The sequence below is a fragment of the Cebus imitator genome, unplaced genomic scaffold, assembly GCF_001604975.1.
Source record: "Cebus imitator isolate Cc_AM_T3 unplaced genomic scaffold, Cebus_imitator-1.0 Scaffold114, whole genome shotgun sequence".
Taxonomy (NCBI): domain Eukaryota; kingdom Metazoa; phylum Chordata; class Mammalia; order Primates; family Cebidae; genus Cebus; species Cebus imitator.
The window spans coordinates 2,408,671-2,412,097 of NW_016107429.1; the positions used below are offsets into that span (position 1 = coordinate 2,408,671).

Consider the following 3,427-nt stretch of genomic DNA (forward strand, 5'->3'; position numbering starts at 1 on the left):
AGGACACAGTATGAGATTCTTCCATTAAACTGTAATAATGTTTTGGCTCTTATTTGATTTGGAAGATAATGACTTTTCATCAAATTTTTGCTTATAAATCTTTTCTAGAATATATAATATTTAGGAAATAGCACTAACTGACATTTGAGTTGTGTTTTCTAACTTATTTGATTCTTGGTTCTCACAGCAGTGCTACTACCTACACTGAAACTCAGGAAGTTGAACCCAAGACAGCAAAATATTTGCCCAAGGTTTGAATGCCCACTTTGTGAACTCAGATTTTGTGTGTTATTTAATGTCACAAATGACAAAACATAGATAATTTCAATTATGCCAGGCATGGTGGCTCACCCCTGTAATCCCAGCACTTTGGGAGGCTGGGGCAGGTGGATCATGAGGTTAGGAGATTGAGACCATCCTGGCTAACATGGTGAAACCCATCTCTACTAAAAACACAAAAAAATAGCCATGCGTGTGGCACATGCCTGTAGTCTCAGCTACTCAGGAGGCTGAGGCAGGAGAATCACTTGAACCCAGAGGCAGAAGTTGCAGTGAGCTGAGATCGCACCACTGCCCTCCAGCCTAGGCAATAGGGTGACACTTCATCTCAAAAAATATATAAGTAAAGTAAATAAATAAATAAATGCAAAATATTTCCCCAAGGTTCGAATGCCTACTTGGTGAATTCAGACTTGGTATGTTAACTAATATGTCACAACTGACAAGACGTATATAATTCCAATTAATTGTGTTGCTTTTACTAATTTCAAAGTCAGAACATAAGTTCATCTACAATTTATATCCAATATCTTGGGGTGTTAGTAGCAAATGTCTTGGAAATCATATTGTAAGAGTGTTTAAGATAAGTTACTTTTTTTTTTTTTTTTATTCTGAGGTAAGTGGAAAGAATTGTATACTTGTAAGAAAATAAAAATAAAATTGGTATTTGCTTGTGTAGAGGGTATAGCTAAGTTAAATATGCATGACAATTATCTTTCTTTCTTTTTCTTTTTTTAGGATGATTTATAATCCTTTGGGTATATACCCAGTAATGGGATTGCTGGGTCAAATGGTGTTTCTATTTCTAGATCCTTGAGAAATTGCAACACTCTTCCACAATGGCTGAACTAATTTACACTCCCACAAAGTGTAAAAGCATTCCTATTTCTCCACATCATCTCCAGCAACTGTTGTCTCCAGGCTTTTTCTTTTTGTAGTTTTTCCTTTTTTTTAAAATTTTACTTTAAGTTCTGGGGTACATGTGCAGATCTTATAAGATTGTTACATAGTTATACACATGCCATAGTGGTTTGCTGCATCCATCCCCCCTTCACCTACATTAGATATTTCTCCTAATGTTATCCTTCCCCAATCTCCCCAACCTCTGCTATCCCTCCCCTACCACCCCACCCGCCAACAGATGTCAGTGTGTGATGTTCCCCTCCCTGTGTCCATGTGTTCTCACTGTTGAACTCCCACTTATGAGTGAGAACATGCAGTGTTTGGTTTTCTGTTCTTGTGTCAGTTTGTTGAGAATGATGGTTTCCAGCTTCATCCATGTCCCTGCAAATAACATGAACTCATTCTTTTTTATGGCTGCATAGTATTCCATGGTGTATATATGCCACATTTTCTTTATCCAGTCTATCGTTGATGGGCATTTGGGTTGGTTCCAAGTCTTTGCTATTGTGAACAGTGCCACGATGAACATATGTGTGCATGTGTGCATATGTGTGCATGTTCTTTATAAAAGAACAATTTATAATCCTTTGGGTGTATTCCCAGTAATGAGATTGCTGGGTCAAATGGTAGTTCTATTTCTAGATCCTTGGGGAATCACCACACTGTCTTCCACTATGCCCCAGCAACAGTGTAAAAGCTTTCTTACTTCTTCACATCCTCTCCGGCATCTGTTATCTCCAGATTTTTTAATGATTGCCATTCTAACTGGCATGAGATGGTATCTCAATGTGGTTTTGATTTGCATTTCTCTAGTAACCAGTGATGATGAGCGTTTTTTCATACGTTTGTTGGCTGCATAAATGTCTTCTTTTGAAAAGTGCCTGTTCATATCCTTTGCTCACTTTTTGATGAAGTTGTTTATTTTTTTCTTGTATATTTGTTTTATCTCTTTGTAGATTCTGGGTATTAGCCCTTTGTCAGATGGGTAGATTGCAAAATAATTTTTCCCATTCTGTTGGTTGCTGGTTCACTCTAATGATAGTTTCTTTTGCTGTGCAGAAGCTTTTAAGTTTAATTAGATCCCATTTGTCTATTTTGGCTTTTGTTGCCATTGCTTTTGGTGTTTTAGTCATGAAGTCCTTGCCTATGCCTAAGTCCTGAATGGTATTGCCTAGGTTTTCTCTTAGGGTTTTTATGGTGTTGGGTCTAATGTTTAAAATTTTAATCCATCTGGAGTTAATTTTTGTATAAAGTATAAGAAAGGGGTCCACTTTCAGCTTTCTGCACATGGCTAGTCAGTTTTCCTACCACCATTTATTAAACAGGGAATCCTTTCCCCATTGCTTGTTTTTGTCAGGTTTGTCAAAGATCAGATGGTTTTAGATGTGTGGCATTACTTCCAAGGCCTCTGTTCTGTTCCATTGGTCTATATCTCTGTTTTGGGACCAGTACCATGATGTTTTAAAAATATGGAACATTTCACGAATTTGCGTGTCATCCTTGAGCAGGGGCCATGCTAATCTTTCTGTATCATTCCCATTTTAACATGTGTGCTGCCAAAGCAGGCATGAAAATTATCTTTCAAGCAGAAGTAATGTGAATAAAAAGGTTGATAGAAATAATGTAAGGAAAACGAAGGACTCAATGAATAACTATAACCCTAGAATAAATATCTAAGAAAATACACATTGATGAGGAAAACCCTTCCAGAATACTAGAATAAAATCTCTTAAATCTCAGCTTTAATAAAAAGCAACAATAGACTATTCCACAATTATATAACAATAACACTGAAAAGAAAGTCAAAAACTTTTTCATAATTTTGGAAATCAAAGGATCCAGCAATATGAAGAATATTTACATAAGATAAATGGCTAAATCTAAGTAACAAGAGTGGGCTTTATAGCATTTTGATTTGTCTTAATCTCGTCCCTCTCTGCTAGCTCCCTTGCAGGCTTGAATACCACAGCCTAATGAGTGCAGTAGCTGTGAAAACCTGGCACCTAGGAGCCACTGGAAGAGGCAAAAAGGTTCTGGCCTTCCATAAAACTCAGATCACCAGAGAATCAACACTATTTGGTTTGCTTAGCAGCTTGCTAAAAAGCTTCATTCTTAGGGCTTGTCTCTATTTGATGTGAATCAAAACTTGCTCTATGTGAACGGCCTTATTACCAGAGTGCTTATTAAAAATAGTCAGAGACAATTCTTTCATATTTTAGCTCCCTAAGCTGCTGTTATCAATTAT

At 36.9% G+C, this 3,427-nt stretch overlaps 1 non-coding gene across 1 annotated transcript; it reads right to left on the reverse strand.

Moving 5' to 3' along the window:
- Nucleotides 1-2,645: 2,645 nt before the first annotated feature.
- LOC119472715 lies at nt 2,646-2,747 on the reverse strand. The gene has a single exon (XR_005201893.1). It is a non-coding gene; the product is annotated as a U6 spliceosomal RNA (small nuclear RNA).
- Between the last annotated feature and the right edge of the window lie 680 nt (nt 2,748-3,427).